Source organism: Lepidochelys kempii, chromosome 11, assembly GCF_965140285.1.
Source record: "Lepidochelys kempii isolate rLepKem1 chromosome 11, rLepKem1.hap1, whole genome shotgun sequence".
Classification (NCBI taxonomy): domain Eukaryota; kingdom Metazoa; phylum Chordata; order Testudines; family Cheloniidae; genus Lepidochelys; species Lepidochelys kempii.
The window spans coordinates 54495458-54514084 of record NC_136390.1 but is presented as its reverse complement, the minus strand read 5'-3'; positions in this window follow the sequence as shown (position 1 = coordinate 54514084).

Below are 18627 nucleotides of genomic sequence, written 5' to 3'. Positions count from 1 at the left end.
GTGTGACAGCTGTATTGCAAATGAAATGCTGAATGACACATTTAAAGGAAATCATTTGTCATCGGAGACACTAACACCAAGAGGACACAAGGAGGTGTTTTGGGTTGTTTTTTTTTTTTAACAAATTCTTTTTAAAAAGTAGTTTGAGGAAATCCTATAGCAGAACTCATTCTTGCAAGACAAGTTGCCCAGTGGGATTGCAGAGTACTTAAGCAGAGTAAAATGAATAACCTTCTCAATGCTGTACTGTCTTCTTGCCCAGAATAGAAATGTATTGGAGAGCAGATTCCTGAATTATTTGTCCTTACAGTAATTTAAAATAGGGACTATGGCAAATTGGAAAAGTGGGGGTGGGTATTCCTCTCTGCATTCACTTTGTGAATAAACTGCTATTTTTTTCACGAAGGGTCAAATACTGAGGGATTAACTCAATGTTTCCTCAGCCTTCACTCTGGCAAATTCTCATTTAAGTCTAGCTATTTTCTTAAGTAAGGACTGAATGTGTGCTTCAAGATTCGACTTTGGATTTAATCCCATTTTAGAGTACAAAAGAGCTCATGACTGAGTTGCCTAGTTATCCTCTAGATGAAAATTTCAAATCTTTGAGCCAAACAAGGTAACAATCATTGTGTGTGACTTTCCCTTGGGAATACTCAAAGAGCTTTCTGCCATTTACCGCCCAGTGCAGCACTTGGTCACAACTGCAACGATCCAGGGCCTGTTCGCTAGAGCTGGTCAGGAATTTTCCATCAGAATGGTTTTCTGATGGAAAATGCAGTTTCTGCAAAAAATAAAAATTTCTATGAGAGGATTTGGATTTTGCTGAGAATTTGATTTTTCCATTGTGGAAACATTTAAATAAAATATTTAATTAAAGGTTAGTTTGACTCAGATTAGAATATTTCATTCTTTGAATTGATCCAAAATGTTTAATTTCAAATCCGTTTACAAAACATTCAGCTACATTTCTCTATCATTGCATTGCCTCATGGATGTTGTAGTTCAGCTCTCATTCTCTCATGGGCCTGGCTCTCTAGAGAACTACATCTCCTATAATGTAGTGTGGATTTAGTCACATGACTCTACTACATTATGGAAGCTATAATCTATCCATCCATGCTGGCCCATAGAGGAGTGGAAGCATTGCCCATGAGGCATTGCAACAACTATGGGGAAATATAGTTTATATTCAACTGACTCAGAACAAACCATTTTGATCAATTCAATAAGTTAAAATGAAATGTTTCATTTTAGAGAATGTAAATGTTTTGTTTTTTGTTTGGAAATGACTAAACAAAACACTGACATTCCTGAAAATGATTTTTTTTTTTAATTCCTGCTCTGCAAAAAATGTCCACTTCAACTTTTCATTCTGATTTTGGTTGAAAACAAGTGTGAAATGTTGGAATTTTTTATAGTAATTGAAATGCTAGGCTTTTACTCAGCAATATTCTTCATGCCATGTAACCCCTGAAATTCAAGATACCCAACACTAAAGAAAGTGGAGAGAGGTAGGGAAAAGTCAACTAGCCAGGCATGCCATAAGGAATTTGTTGCACCTCTAAATGATTGAAGTAATGGGCATCCTCTTCTAATGCCCTGTAAAGCTCCCAAACAAATTAAGTCTTCAAGGGCATCTCTAAGAGAAATTGTCTATCTTAGAGCTGTCCTTGAAGTGGGTGGCTCTTAAGAACATAGGAATGGCCATACAGGTTCACACTAATGGTCCATCTAGGACAGTGTCCTGTCTTCCAACAGTGGCCAATGCCAGATGTTTCAGAGGGAATTAACAGAATAGGGCACTTAATCTCCTGTTAACCAGACCCAGCTTCTGGCAGTTGTAGGTTTAGGGACACATGATAGAATAAAGTTGCATCCCAGGCCATCTGGGCTAATTGCCATTGATGGCCCAATCTTCCACATGTATTTATAGTGGCATTGATATTTGGTGTTTTATTGTCTCTCTTTTAGGATTCCCAACATTAACTTTTTTTGATTGATGCTGAATGATGAACAGCTATTTTCAGAGAACTATCCACAATTACTCCAAGATCTCTTTCTTTAATGGTAACAGCTCATTTAGACCCCTTTGTTTTGTGTATATATAGTTGGGGTTATTTTTCCCCGCTTCATGTGTGGTTGGCATTCCCATGGTAAAAGTTAGCTTCCCACTGAGATCAGGAAATCTTGTAATTTCTTGGTGGTTTTAATAATAAAGCATGTATCTGATTGGCATTAAACAAAACTGCTGTTACTGTTTTCGACTCCATGACTAATTGAGGCATCACCCACATTAATCAGTCACTCCACACTCATCTGGTAGTGGGGGCAGCAGAAAGGATACCCCTATTAAATATCCCACAGTAAAAGGGAGCTGCAGTTCCAGTTTGGGTAGAGTGTATATGGGGAGTGAAGAGTAGGAAACTGAGTCACACATCCACTCAATTTAGGCTTAATCAGTTTTTCCTTTATTCAATACAATTTCAGACAGAATTATTGTTACTTATAGTGTCTGGACATACATTTATCCCAGATGTAATAACAAACACTACAGAATAGGGCTCAAATTACTGCATTGAGGGGTGCCAAGAAGTTCTTCCTTCCTCCATGGTAGTCATGACTGCCCCTAATCTCCTGGTCTGGTCCTTCAGTCTGATTCTTCAGTTCCTGATCTGGCGTTTCACCAGTTTTAGTTCCATTTTCACATGTATTCAACTACTTTTTCCATTACCCAATTTTCCTCCAATCACCATTCAACACATGACCCATTGATTTTTTTTTAATGTAACCTGTACATTACACATGGACAAACTCTAATCACTTAATGGCCACATTTTTCCTGCTGAATTTGCAGTTTCTGGGTTGTGTTGCCCTGAGTCACCCTGTGTCTAAGTTTCCCCAAAAAGGGAGGGGAGTTTTATCATTGCACATTTGTACCTCCTACTTACACCTTCCAACATAATACATTACTTATCTTTCCAACAATATCATTTTAAACAAATCAGCAAATTATATCAGAGAAATTAACAAAAAATGCACTTATGAAAGACAAAGCCTTGGTCAGTGTGTTACCTGATCTATATAATTACTCACTGTCCATAATTACAATTGATTAAAAATATAGCTAGCAAACCTTTAATTTTATTATCAATCCTTCATTTCAATGTTTTAAATTAGTATGTGTATATTGCCCACCCCTTAATATATTAGGAGGGGGATTTTGGAGAGCATATGATACTTTAATGTTGACATTTCTTATCTTCTGAAAACACAAATTTGTTAGGGGATTTTTATTTTACTCAGTGCCTCAAGTTTTCCTGTTACAAATATTTAGGTGATCAAGGATTTCAGCAGGAGTTCCAGAAGAGGACTGATGGTGGTCTCCGCCTTCCTATCTCATTCACCAGTAACTGGATGTCACAAGTGGCTCACATTTTCATTGTTCAAGAATTTCACAATTTTGTCACAGACATAATTATATAATTATGTCTGTTTCTAATTTATCATTTTAATTAATGTCTGTTTCTAATTTATCATTTTAATCAATTTTGACTGTGTACATATATATATATATATATATATATATATATACACACACACACAGTCAAAATTAAAATGATAAATTGAAAATAATGTTTTATCTTAATTTCAAAATATTTTTCCATGTCAAAACAAAATGAGTTGAAAAACCTGAGACCTTTTCCTGTTAAAAAAAATAATCAAAATTGACACATTCCCCTGGGATGGTTTTATTTTGATGAACCTGCATTTTCCTACAAAAACTGTTTCTTCAAAAAAATTTCAACCAGCTCTACCCACCGATCTATATATTACTAAGTGTTGTTCAAATAAAGCAGATTTCACAAGATAGGGGTGCAGTAAAACAGATACAAAGCAAAACAAACTATTTATAGATCCTTTGGCCTCATAAGAATGGGCCTTTCAGCCTGGAAAAGAGATGGCTGAGGCGAGGAGATGATAGGGGTCTATAAAATCATGACTGGTGTGGAGAAGTAAATAAGGACGTGTTATTTACTCCTCAGTTAATTACTCCTCAAGAACTGGGGGTCACCCAATGAAATGAATAGGCATCAGGTTTAAAACAAACAAAAGGAAGTATTTTTTTCATACAAAACACAGTCAACCTGTGGAACTCCTTGCCAGAGGATGTTGTGAAGGCCAAGACTGTAACGCAGTTCAAAAAAGAACTAGATACGTTCATGGAGGATAGGGTCCATCAGTGGTTATTAGCCAGAATGAACAGAGATGCAAAACCATGCTCTGAAGTGTCCCTAGCCTCTGTTTGCCAGAAGCTGGGAATGGGTGACAGGGGATGATTACCTGTTCTGTTCTCTTCCTCTGAAACATCTGGTATTGGCCACTGTTGGAAAACAGGATACTGGGCTAGATGGACCTTTGTTCTGTCCAAGTATGGACAAGTTCTTATGCTCTCACTTCATCAAGGTATTTAACTGTTTTGCTAACTGTAAGCAGACGAATAGTCTCATAATCTTCAATGGGGCTTTCCAGTTGGATAAAGTTAGGTTTGTGCTTAGGTCCTTGCTGAATCAAGACCCAAGATTATAGTAGAGTTTTATACAAATATACATAATTGAACCAGGCTTGAATGTATGATTCACCAGACTTGAAATTATGGCAACAATTTCAAAAGGAACCAATAGTTAAATCTATGCAGAAATACCAAGGTAGATTATACCCTTCCTAAAATCATAAAGCAGGTTGATCTTACCCTTTGACTCTATCTAAAGACTTTGAGATGCTACTCCCAGAGTATCGCTAGAAACTCAAACCCACAGCCAAACATTGTGTTCAGACTCTGCTCAGGACAAATACACTTTTCAGAAAAGCACTCCAATCCTTTCTGAATGAGCCTGGGACTTAATTTTTACCCCAAGGAAGGGTAGATTAGATTAGATTGTTTTCCCTTCAGGAAAATTTCTAAAATGTAAGTGCTGTGAGTTTCTTTGGAAACTTGCATGTGACCAACATAACATTCTGTGGCACATCTCGAATAAACTTCAGCATATATATGCACATCTAATATATTTTCGCATTCTCAGAATGGCTGCAAAAAAATAAAAAACAACACACAAAGCGTTTCACACAGTACCGTGAAAGTCGCTGTTAAAAGGATATGAAGGTTAAGAAAAAAACCAAGGCTTTATGTTAAAATTCAATAGAATTTTTAATAGGAAATCACTAAATTGTTGATTCATGAAGTAGGCCTTTTGATGCCTATTAATTAGATCTACAGAGGTATTGTGTATTGATTAGTTAGTAGTAGAGACAATAGGGCAAGGTTTTTATTTGAATGTTTTCTTTGTTCTTGATTTTTAATTTCAAGGTTGTCAGTCTATGTAGTGTAATTTCCTTTTCTTTCTTTCTGTTAATATTTTAAACTGAATAACTTCCACGCCCCCTCCCCCCCCAGATCAAAGTAGCAGGAAAGTCACAAATGGAATCTTTGTCTACCCAGTGACATATTATGCAAATATGTGAAGAACAAATTTTTGTATGCTGCACCATCAATAGTTTCAGAGTAAAGGGACCCTGCAGTGTTTTAAATCTAAACAGCTGGTTGTTGACATGTGAAAGGTGCTAAGATAATATGACAACAATGCCATTGTAGGAACCCACACAAATAAATTGGAAAAAGTGCAAGTGATTATGAACCCAACGCTCAGATGACCTGGATCACAACCTTCTGGATCAGAATCCAGATTTCCCCAGAGTTCAAAGAGGTTCAACTTTTGTTTCAGTTCTCCCCCTACCTCCCTTAATAAAAGATGGTGAAATTACCCAGGATGGTTTCCTTGTCGAAACTGATTTAAAATGCAGAAGTTCAACAGACAGCATAAATGATGACAATTAAATTGACATTTCAAGAAAGCTGTTAAGTCTATCCCTTTTCTAAAAAGGGTCATTTTTACCTATAATAAAGGTGTAAAAATGCTTTTTATACCAAAAACAAGAAGAAAAACTTGATAGCATAATGTAATTTCACCTTTGAGCAAATTCACCAATTCTTGTGTAAACTGACAATCTAAAACTTCAGGTTTAGAAAACCTGACCTATGAGGAAAGGTTAGAAAATGGGGCCCGTTTAGTCTTGAGAAAAGAAGATTGAAGGAGGATATGATGATAGTCTTCAAATATGTTGTTCTTCTCCATGTCCACTGAAGGTAAGTCAAGAAGTAATGGGCTTAATTTGCAGCAAGGAAAATTTTAGGTTATATATTAGGAAAAAGCTTTCTAACTACAAAGGTAACTAAGCTCTGGAATAGGCTTCTAAGGGAGACCATTGGAGGTTTTAAGGACAGGTAGGACAAACATCTGTCAGGGATAGCCTAGGTATATTTGGTCCTGCCTCAAGCAGAGGGGGCTGGAATTCATGACTTTTTTGAGATCCCTTCCAGCCCATCATTTCTATGATTCATATGCAATCATGGAGAGTTCTGCACATTTCTGCTAACAGCACGTACGTTTTTCACTGCCCTCCCACCTCCTGAAGTGTCAGAAAAAACTGACTGAAGAAGTGGAAACTCAGCTGCACTACTGCTAATGATCCCTTTAAATATAGCTACAGAGGAGTGTGAGCTGAGCACCCCAAACATAGCTTTGAAATGTTTTTCATTAACATAGTAGCCAGTGAGTATGACAGGAAAAGAGAGAGAAAAGACAAAATACAGGACTTTTAAGTTCCCTCACTCATTTTAATTGAACTCCTCCATAAGTTCTATTCTCTGAGAACTTGAAAAGCTTTTCTTTTTACTTTTAACAGAAATCCTAGGCATCTCTATGTGCTTCCTGCACAAAAATGCATGAAAGTAGATCACTTACCTGTCCTCTCTTCAGCATGTGGATAGTAGAGAAATGAAGGGGCTAAGTAGGAAGCCTACCAAGCCACGCGGGCCAGGGATCTTGCTGGAAAATCCCAGAAATACCCAGTCATGTATGTAGAGAGAACTCTTCAGGCACCTCTGTTTCCAGACCCCATCGCTGGTAGTATAACTGACTGAGGGGCTGTTCGCTCTCCAATGTCTACTATGTGCTGTGCTCCCCGCCATGGTATCAGAGGAGTGGGGAGTCTAATGGTTTTTGACTGTTGTCAGGTACAGTTCCTAAACTCAACTGATCTATTTTTGTATGAAGTAAAAGGCTCCATTATTTCCAGCAGCATTGAGCCAGATGCTCAGTACTGCACTCACTGACATTAATGGCCAGATCCATAGCTGGTGTTAGTTTCAGCTCTTTGCACTTTCTGCTTTAGGAACTAAATATGTGTTCTAGTCTTTGGTATGATTTACTGATCAGCTTCTTTAGCAGGTAAATAAAGTGATTGGGTGAAGTGATAAAAATCCACAAGTCTGAAAGGAAAGAAAACATTAAACAAAAGACACCAGCAGGAGAGTGAATTTGTGTGGGGGGGTGGAGGGTGAGAAAACCTGGATTTGTGCTGGAAATGGCCCACCTGTTGATCACTTTAGATAAGCTATTACCAGCAGGACAGTGGGGTGGGAGGAGGTATTGTTTCATGATTTCTGTGTGTATATAAAGTCTGCTGCAGTTTCCACGGTAAACATCTGATGAAGTGAGCTGTAGCTCACGAAAGCTCATGCTCAAATAAATTGGTTAGTCTCTAAGGTGCCACAAGTACTCCTTTTCTTTTTGAGAAATAAAATAGTAGGCTTGCTCACAAATATGTTAAGACCAACTTTAAAGTAAGCTGTATAAAAACATATATACTACAGGGAACAATACTATACTGAGTTGGGGAATGAGCTAGGTGACCTAACAGGTATTTCCAATCTCTAAATTATATGAATAGTTAAACTAATTATTTTCAGGGAGTAATTTCAAAATATCTAGTATGTAAAGATATGTACAGTTCATTAGTTTTAAAAGATCAAGGTGGTCTCTAAAAGTCCTCGATTCAGTAAATTCTTGGTGGATAACAAGGAATGTAATGTGCATTACGCTCTTTGATTTAGATTATCTTATATTGTTGTATGAATACTGAAAAATCCTGTTTATCTGTTGATTGCATAGTATCAGCTGCTACGTAATTTTTATTTTCACATGTCTAGGTTGTTTTAAGAAAATCATGTTATCCAGTTTGGGTTTTATTCAAATTTCAAAAGTACTTTGGTAAAATGTTTGAGCTGGTTGTTTTATTTAAATGCATTCATGTGTGTGTGAGTGAATGAAAGAGAAAACATATGAAATGTACCAAATTTACCACCCTGAAATCTTCTACCCACAGAGTATGTACTTCATGGAAGGGGAAGTGCAAGCTTTCCTCATATATATGTGCCACAACCCTGTTCAGAAGGGGTTCAGTCTATTCCTCTTTAATCCTTGGCCTTTCTGTGTATTTAAGGGCATTTTTAAAAAAAAAAATCCAAATTAATTCAGCTCTCTCTCACATAGCCATGTGAGAAGCTTAAGAGAATCGGAGTGATGATGTCATAGTACTCGTGCTCTGCTTTAGAAGCCCTATGATTAGATTTCTGCTTAGTCTATAATCGTTTGACTGGCCCTGGCACTCATACAGTAGTGAGCGCAGGATTCACTTAACACTGTGTTCTTTATTGCTGCTTAAAATCAATCCAAAATGGAAAACTCTAAAATAAAAGAAAATAGCAAAATCCTTTGTTTTAGAAAGAGACATCTTCTTAGAAGCCCGTCATTTGACTTGTTGTAGGGAAGAAGGAGTGTACCATTATCTAATAAATCTTTCTGTCTCATTTCTATGATTCTATTACTCTGGGGTTGCCTCCTTCTCATTATCTCTCAGGATGAAAAGTTTGCCATCTCAAGTAGTTTGCTATGCAATTATATGTGGACTTAATTGCATAAAATGGATTATATTGGAAAATGTGCTGTGTCACCGTCCACCATGCCATTTCACTTAAGAACAAAGCAGAAGCCACACGGTTCATTTTCTGTAAAAAGGCTAAAAAGCATGCAGGGCAGATTTTGTAAATATTGTATGCCACCAGTGTTTTTTCTCCAAAAAGGTATATAGAGTCTCTATTAATTACTCCACCTTGCTTTTGCCAGAAGTGTAGCAACAGAGTGTCGGAAAGGAGGAAGTAGACTAGCCAACAATATAATCTTGTCCCATATATTTAATCCTTTATCCATTAATTTAGCTTATTAAAACATAAGACCAAAGATACTTGCTGGATGATGTCTCTAAAAAAGGGCTGTTAGAGAGAGAGTAGAAATCTAGCAAAATAAAGATCCTCTAGGAGGTTACGATGGCGAGGGGGTGGCATTATAGAATCATAGAATATCAGGGTTGGAAGGGACCTCAGGAGGTCATCTAGTCCAACCCCCTACTGAAAGCAGGACCAATCCCCAATTAAATCATCCCAGCCAGGGCTTTATCAAGCCTGACCTTAAAAACTTCTAAGGAAGGAGATTCTACCACCTCCCTAGGTAATGCATTCCAGTGTTTCACCACCCTCCTAGTGAAAAAGTTTTTCCTAATATCCAACCTAAACCTCCCCCACTGCAACTTGAGACCATTACTCCTTGTCCTGTCCTCTTCTACCACTGAGAATAGTCTAGAACCATCCTCTCTGGAACCACCTCTCAGGTAGTTGAAAGCAGCTATCAAATCCCCCCTCATTCTTCTCTTCTGCAGACTAAACAATCCCAGTTCCCTCAGCCTCTCCTCATAAGTCATGTGTTCCAGACCCCTAATCATTTTGGTTGCCCTTCGCTGGACTCTCTCCAATTTATCCACATCCTTCATGTAGTGTGGGGCCCAAAACTGGACACAGTACTCCAGATGAGGCCTCACCAATGTTGAATAGAGGGGAACGATCACATCCCTCAATCTGCTTGCTATGCCCCTACTTATATATCCCAAAATGCCATTGGCCTTTTTGGCAACAAGGGCACACTGCTGACTCATATCCAGCTTCTCGTCCACTGTCACCCCTAGGTCCTTTTCCGCAGAACTGCTGCCTAGCCATTCGGTCCCTAGTCTGTAGAAGTGCATTGGGTTCTTCCGTCCTAAGTGCAGGACCCTACACTTATCCTTATTGAACCTCATCAGATTTCTTTTGGCCCAATCCTCCAATTTGTCTAGGTCCCTCTGTATCCTATCCCTGCCCTCCAGCATATCTACCACTCCTCCCAGTTTAGTATCATCTGCAAATTTGCTGAGAGTGCAATCCACACCATCCTCCAGATCATTTATGAAGATATTGAACAAAACCAGCCCCAGGACTGACCTTTGGGGCACTCCACTCGATACCGGCTGCCAACTAGACATGGAGCCATTGATCACTACCCGTTGAGCCCGACAATCTAGCCAACTTTCTACCTACCGTATAGTGCATTCATCCAGCCCATACTTCTTTAACTTGCTGACAAGAATACTGTGGGAGACAGTGTCAAAAGCTTTGCTAAAGTCAAGAAACAATACATCCACTGCTTTCCCTTCATCCACAGGACCAGTAATCTCATCATAGATGGCGATTAGATTAGTCAGGCATGACCTTCCCTTGGTGAATCTATGCTGACTGTTCCTGATCACTTTCCTCTCATGTAAGTGCTTCAGGATTGATTCCTTGAGGACCTGCTCCATGATTTTTCCGGGGACTGAGGTGAGGCTGACTGGCCTGTAGTTCCCAGGATCCTCCTTCTTCCCTTTTTTAAAGATTGGCACTACATTAGCCTTTTTCCAATCATCTGGGACTTCCCCCTTTGCCACGAGTTTTCAAAGATAATGGCCAATGGCTCTGCAATCATCAGTTCCTTTAGCACTCTCGGATGCAACTCGTCCGGCCCCATGGACTTGTGCACGTCCAGCTTTTCTAAATAGTCCCTAACCACCTCTTTCTCCACAGTGGGCTGGCCATCTACTCCCCATGTTGTGATGCCCAGCGCAGCAGTCTGGGAGCTGTCCTTGTTAGTGAAGACAGAGGCAAAAAAAGCATTGAGCACATTAGCTTTTTCCACATCCTCTGTCACTAGGTTGCCTCCCTCATCCCTCTTCTTGTTGCCAACATACCTGAAGAAACCCTTCTTGTTACTCTTGACATCTCTTGCTAGCTGCAGCTCCAGGTGCGATTTGGCCCTCCTGATTTCATTCCTACATGCCCGAGCAATATTTTATACTCTTCCCTGGTCATATGTCCAACCTTCCACTTCTTGTGAGCTTCTTTTTTATGTTTAAGATCCGCTAGGATTTCACCGTTAAGCCAAGCTGGTTGCCTGCCATATTTACTATTCTTTCGACTCATCGGGATGGTTTGTCCCTGTAACCTCAACAGGGATAGAGTACCATCTTTAGTCTTTTTATACTCCTCAAATACTCTCTATTTTTCAATAACCTTGTATAGGGTCCCCCATCCCTGCTCACTCCCCATTCCACTTGAATTTTCTAAATGCAGGTTACTGATGTCAATGGATTTCAGTGACCCCCAAAGTCCACAAGAATAGATATTTTTGTGGAACTACAGCTTTCTGCCCAGGGTGGAAGCAGAGACTGCATTTAGCAGATGTGCATGTCCTTCTACTGAGCAGCTCTGCACCTTACACTTGAACCCCTCTGCACCAGGTCCAAACAACCCTGAGTTTAATCAGATTGGAACATCACTGTACATGCACATGAATAAAGTGCTAATGTGCTCCTTGTTTCCATGCAGCTGGGCCTGGAGAGATGACCCAGTGAACAATATACATTCAAAAAGAATAAAGATTTTATATGTGCATTTGCTTGTTTAAAAGAGGTCTCACTGGCCAAGAGATCAGTTGTGAACTGCCTTATGTGTCCACACAATGGAGAAAGAGGGCCTTGAGCACTCCATAATACCCTTGCAAGGGCTACCTGTATCATGGGTGGCAGCGCAGTGGGGACAGCAGCCTGCACAGGGATTTTTTCCCCTTCTGTACATGGGAAAAGAAGTGGGGAAATCATAGGCTGCCTGTGCAGCAGACCCAGCATGCAGGGGGATGTAATCTGTACAATCTATATGATCAATACAGATTACTTCCCCCGGAGCATGGGGGGAATCTGGAACCAGGTCATAATCGTAGGTCTGTTCCTGGGGCAGTATCAATACAGATTGGCCCCTTCCTCAAGGATTGTGACAAAGTCCAAATTGATCTTTGAGCCAGAAATGTAAATTCAGGTATCTCTGAATGAATGCACAATTGATGTGGACGTTTATAATGTGACATCACCCTGATTCCATATGTCTCAATCTTTCCTGAGCTTTTTAATATTTACGTGTTGATGCCATCACAGATCACGGACTTTGTGAATAGGAGGGGGAAAAAAAGAAAAAAACAACAACACTTGGCAGCATTTTACAAATGAATTTTGCAAATTGTGATTCATAAGAGAGGACATCTTCCATAATCACATCTGAGTATTCTCTTATGTGTGTTCTGCCAGGAATATATTAAATTATACTCACTGCCCCTAGCTTGTCTTTTAAGGTTTTTTGGTACTTGCCAGGGTCCCATTCCCAAAAATCTTTAAATTCCTCATATTTCATGCAACTATCTTGGTTATTTTTGTTGCTACTTTGCACAGTGACTATTTATTGGTAGAACTGATCTCCAGGGTTTTATTATTTTTATTATGTTTCGCCAATAGGTAGAGGAAAGGAATGGAATAGTCCTTCCATCTTGGAGGTTACAGAGATATGATCTATTTACTTCTTGTTTGGAAGCTGTCTGGGAGGCCATTCTGTTTTTGCTTGGCACGGAAACCTTTGTATCAGACACCTTGCCAGAGCCAACTGTTGTAAAAGCCAGATTTTCAGTGGATTTGAACACTTTTTGCAGTTCCCCACTGAAATATCAGATGAGACCTGAAGTTATTTTCTTCTGCACCGGTGACATTGTAGCAGTACTTTATGCCAGTACTTTATACCAAGTTTTATCCCACAGTGAAAGTTTACAGACAACCTTTCAATAGCAAATTTTATAATACACATACTAATTGATCCTTAATTACAAACGGTGTGTATAGGAACATAAGAACACATTCTTTAAGAATGTAAACCCCATTGTTCTCCTGGAATTTCCACTTGTATTCAGTTCTGCTCTTACCAACTATATATGTCATGAGAATAAATATAAATGTTCCTATATACTGTATTAGGAAGTGAGGAGTGGGTTGGAATGGTCAAGAACCCAAGGCCATATTTTGGCAAACAGTGGTCTACAGTATAGCATACAAAATTACGTGGTGGGAGTGAAGATTAGAATCGGATGGCAATTACAAAAGGTCATTGCAAATATTAGTTAAATTAGTTTACAAAAATTGAAAATTTGCTAAAATAGTATTTGCGATCCCTTTTATTTGCTTTCTGTGAACTTTCTCATTAGTTATTTTGTTATTTTGTTTTAACTTTCAGCCTGACCCAAATTCCACCCACAGTTAGTGGGAACCTTTCCAATTAACTTCAATGGGCTTTGGATCAAATTCCAAATTATTTACTCTAAGAAAAAGCATCAGGAATATTTGTGTGGATGCAGTATGTATTCACTCCACAAGCATATAGCCATCCTGAAAGTTTTCTGTAGTGTTGAGTGTCCTCCAGTCAGGGAACTGAAACACTGTTGCAAATCAAAGGGCATGAATAACTAGTCCTGGACTGAAAATGCTTAAGGCAATAGTTGTGGCAAACAACAGTTCATGAGTAGTCCATAGACTGAAATGTTTGCACAAACCGTTTATTGAGTAGTTTCAAATAATGAATATATCTATAAAGCTTAATGGCTGTTTGTGAAAAATTCATGAAGAGAAAAAGATTGGGCTTGTCAAATATATTTGCTGCAAAATAATTTGTTCAGTAATGAAAAATTCACTGAAGAGGAAAAAAAATTCTGCCTGATGCTACAATTATAGTACAGCTGCCCAAAAGCTTCCCCCCACCTCCAAAAAAAAATCTGCTGGTATGTGTGTATACATGCGTGCACACACACAGGATAAAACTTTAGCACTTCAGAACCAATTTTTTTAGGTTCAATCAGTAGCAATACATTAAATAATGTATGTAAAAATGCAACTAAGTTCTCTCTATATAGTGAGGCAGGCTAATCTATAATATGAAGTTCCAGTAAGGCCACACTAACTGCCCTTGCTTACAGTAATCAGTAAGCAGCATTATATAAATGGTTAAGATAAATCAGGGTGATATACTGAATCTCCATGCAGCAATTTATAGTCCTGCATCCTTTTGTCTGTTCCATATTGTCTATGGCTCGACAATTATGTTTAATATTAATACAACTTCCATAGGGAATAGGACCATAACCAATTAATGCAAATATGAGATGAACTCATTTTCTTGCCAACTTGTCACATTAATATTACCATCTTTCTTCCCTTTAATGTTTAAAAACCACAAAAATTATCAGAATCCTATATGTATTAAAACTGACGTTGCAGCTTTACTCTAAAATAGTGTATTTTACCACAATATTTATTTCATTTTAAGAAGAGAAATTTGAGTCTCAATCTGATATTTGCTTATCTGACACCTGTTTAACAGCAGTTAGCACATGCTTTAAAGGTGGGTTGAGCTAAAAAATGTTGGTTATAGTCACATTGTTACTCGCAAAAATCAAGGGCCCCCCACCTATACCCTACCGAGGGCTCAAGGTGTGACCTGATCAATTTAGGGTACCCCACCTATTCCCTACAGAGGGCTTAAGGTGTGACCGAATCCATGTAGCACCCCCACCCTTTCTCTTCTGAGGGCTCAGGGTATAAGGCACCTATCCTTACCCACATTACCCGCCCTTTCCCTCAGAGCTCAGGGCTCTACGGGTCTACAGAACCTTTTCCCAGTGAAAGAACTGTAAACATCTATTTATTAGCCACACACACTGAATACATATACCAAGCAAATCTCTTATGCTCACCACTCCCAATATACAGACAAACTTCACCTGATGGCTAGTCAGGATCCACTCATCTGGGGGTTCCCAGCGCTGCCTCTGCACGTCACAGTTGTGTAGAAGGGTCAGAGTTTCAGCAGTTTCCTGTTGAAGTGCAGTCCAGAAATGGTTCCCAAAGAACATTGTTTTTCATTTACATTATACAGGTAAAACTAGCTACCTCCTTCAGATTTATTAAACCTATCATATTATCCCACACTCCTAAATACCAAAAATTTAACCAATTACACCCTGACACCTATGTGTCCTCCTTCCTGCCCAAGTTTTTTACATTTTATCTTTCATGCCTAAATTGTAACTTAGTTGTGACCTTCTCTGTTTATGCAGATGATCAGTATAAAACGCTGGTCAGAGTTTATCTTACCATTTATTGAGTCTCTTTCTATATGCTCCCCAATATCCCAGTGTCTTTACAACCTTGGAGGTTATAACTCTTGGTAGGGACATTTCGGGGGGGTTGGGCTTTATCAGCAGCAGAACTTCCCTCCCCCACAATTTTAGTGGTGAGCTCACTGTTTCACTAAAGGCTGGTTTAATGTGAGGGTGGGAGGATTGATCCAGTCTCAGGCCTACAACATCATGACATCTGCTTAAGAATATCCTAATATTTGAGTTTCTGTATTTAATTAAGACTTAAGTGATGCACTCCACGAGGCTAAAATAAACAGAATATCACCCATGCCTTTTTCATGGAAAGCAGAGCTGTACCCCATTATATTGCACCTACTTCAAACAGTTTGTTTCTTCACTATTTAATTTCTTTCCAGAAACTTGGTGCCAATTTCTTGCCTCAGATTAATTATTATTATGAATTTGTATTATAGTGCACACAAAAGTGCATACAAATAGCATGAGCTAGTCCCTGCCCTAATGACCTTATAGTCTAAATAGACAACATAGATAAAAGTTGGGAGCACAGAAGGGTGAAATGGCTTGCTTAAGGTCACATAGTAGGTGTGATGTGGTATACCAAACCCACACAGGGCCTGAATGGGTTAAGGGGAGCCTGTGAGCACAATAAGCCTCATCCTGCTACATCTGAGGTTGGTATGAAGCCTGAGGAAAGAGGTAAAAGAGGAAAAGCCCAGTTTCATCATTGCTGACCAGGAGAGGGGGTAGACCTCTTGAGATAGCCCTGAGAAGGAAGACCTGGCTGGATCTAGAGACTAAAGACTACATTGAAGTTGCCTGGCTGGAAGGATCAGCTGGGGCTAGAGCCTAACTAGAGACTCTTAAGTGTCAGAACTACCTTGGGGCAGGTAGGCATGGTTCAAAACCTGAAGTGGAGCCAAATGTCTGGTGTGAAAGCAATGATGTTTGGGACTCTGGTTTCCCCAGAAGGGGCAGGACTTTAAGTGACCTGGGTAGAGGGCAAAGTCACAGGAAGAGACAGACCACCACAAGGACAGAGTGACTGTTGGCAGGGAGCACCAAAGGAGAAGGAGAGCCACTCCACCATGCCCGGCCAGCAGTGGTGCACTGGCAGGTGAGTCACAGGCTTAGAGTAGGTCAATGGCAGAGCTGGGAATAGCTCCCACTGAAGTCAGGCACAGAGATGAACTCACGGTATTATGAAGTTCATTGTGGAGACAGTCTAAGGTTACATCAACACTACAACACTTACAGCAACACAGCTACACCAGAGTTGTCTCCTATCAGCTTAATGATTCCTGCCTCGTGCTCTCCCACCAACATAGCGCTGTCTACACCAGTGCTTAGGTCTGTATAATTTACATTGTTCAGGGGTGTGGATTATTCACACCCCTGAGTGATGTAAGTTATACCGCAGTAACCTGTAGTGTAGACAAGGTCTAAGTGAGAGAGTCTTACAGTTCTTCTGTCTTCACAAATATGGCTCCAGTCCTGCAGTAAGATGAACTCCAGCAGAGGCCTGCTTCTATGTGGCTCTTCATGAACTTCAAAGGGGCTCGGTGTAGGTGAAATGGTCCACCTGGATGCATTTTCTTGCAGAATTAGGGAAAGAATAATTTTTAAATCTTTTTATAAAAATCTAGATACAACATTTTAGAAATATCTGCACTTGCCTTCTAAAGATTTGCGTGGAAAATATGTTTTTCATGAGAAAGTAATTTGAATAATAATTTCTGGGTGATGTTACATATGTAAAGCGGCACAAGTGTGTGTGTGTATGGGGGGTACAAGCGGGAGAGACAGGCAATTCCTGAAGAGAAGCATTCTTCTTGTTTTCTAGATAACTCTTTAGCCCACTCTGGTGGCCGGACTGATCTCTTTTCCAGGACACTAGTGTGACTTTTTGGGGAATATGTGTTTCCAGCTATTAAGTCATCTTTGTTTTATAGACTTATGATTGTTACCTTCAGTGTGGATTAGAACTTCCATTTTAGAGTAGAAAAGAGGCTATGTCTGGGGAACTAAAAAAGAGCCGTCAAAAAGGCATTAGCCTTAAATAACTCTACCCTGGTAGAACAATAGATTGCTACAGGCAGAACCATTGACTTTTAAAGACTGTCAGTCAGTGATCCCTCCTGGGGTGGCAGCAGGGAAAATCCCACTCGAAGGACAGGAACAAAGAAAGTATCACAGACTGCTTTTAAAAGTGGACTGCTGTCTAAGCAAGAGAAGCCTTTTCATTACCAGACCCAGAAGACATCAGCAGGAGGAGGCAGGGGAGACTTGGCCAACCTTAAGGATTTGGCTCAAACCCACAGACTCACAAAAAGGAGCTGAGACCAGACTAAGGGGTATTGCATTAGGTGTTTTTTGTTTTGTCTAGCTCTGTAAGTCTTGTGCAGTCTAGAAGTTAAGTATGTGTTTGTGTGTGTGTTTAAGTTCCTTTTCAAAGTCCATGTTTCTTATTGGAATTGTTACCTGGTCCCCAAAAGAGTGAACCTATAATCCAGAGCACCCTTAGGAGTGGACTCTGGGACAGCAAGAGTTCCCCCCACACCCTGATTTTTCACCCTTGCTATCTGATCACCTTAGACAGAGGGCAATTGGACTGCCAGGACCCGTGTCCCAAGAAGTCATGCAGACAAGGGAGTCTGTACTCCAGGAATGTTTCTGAGAGGCCAGAAATAGTGTGTGTCTGGATGCTGCTCAAACTCAATTTGGCTTGAAAATAGTGGATCTGGTTATAAAAGCTGGATCTGGTAATAACAGCCTGATGACCACTCACTGGGAGACTCAGCCAGGATTCTAACACCTGGCATAGTGGACTTTGATACATTTTTAGCGTCTATAGAAGCTCACCAAACTGTAAGACTGCTATCATAGAAGATGGGAGGGGAGAGAGCCTGGAGGAGAATGAGGAAATAGCATATTTTGAGATTCTTTTTAATGGTAGTTTAGCTTATTTAATACTCAACATAAAAAGCAGATTTTTTTTTAATGTTCCTATCATGGCAACTTAAAGTTTAAATTCCTAAAATATTAGCATTATGAGAGACATGCAAACTGGTAAAACAGGACTGACTGATCTGTAAAGGCTAAGAACCATCACAGATAAGTGAGGAAAAATAAATTGCTTTTGAGAAGGCCAGAAAAATCCAGCACCAGGGAACATGTATATGTTTTATTCTGAAGATGGTTACGATAACCATCATCACATAAATACAATAACTTTCAGGTTTTATTATTGTTACACTATTATTTTTCAGAATACAGCAGCAGAGAATTTTGTCCACAAATT